The sequence below is a fragment of the Penaeus monodon genome, chromosome 23 (assembly GCF_015228065.2).
Source record: "Penaeus monodon isolate SGIC_2016 chromosome 23, NSTDA_Pmon_1, whole genome shotgun sequence".
NCBI lineage: Eukaryota > Metazoa > Arthropoda > Malacostraca > Decapoda > Penaeidae > Penaeus > Penaeus monodon.
In genome coordinates this window covers 40,208,851-40,209,106 of record NC_051408.1, presented here as the reverse complement: position 1 = coordinate 40,209,106, position 256 = coordinate 40,208,851, and positions in this window count along the sequence as shown.

Sequence of the window (256 nt, the reverse complement as noted above, 5' to 3'; positions counted from 1 at the left end):
ATCTCTTCTCTACAGGTAAAGCAAAATTTGATGCTGAAACTTTATTGCGATTGATTGAATAACAGCTCAGGCAGAGGAGCCTATTTTATATCTGTATATCTGTTGTTTAAGAAAAACCTAATCAAAGACATATGCTTATGATCAGCAGATTAATTAATATTTACCATAACAAAATGCTGGGAAACTATCACTGACCACTTGTAATTTTATAAATACTAATAATTACTCATAAGTCCACATAAGTATCTTACTTTGC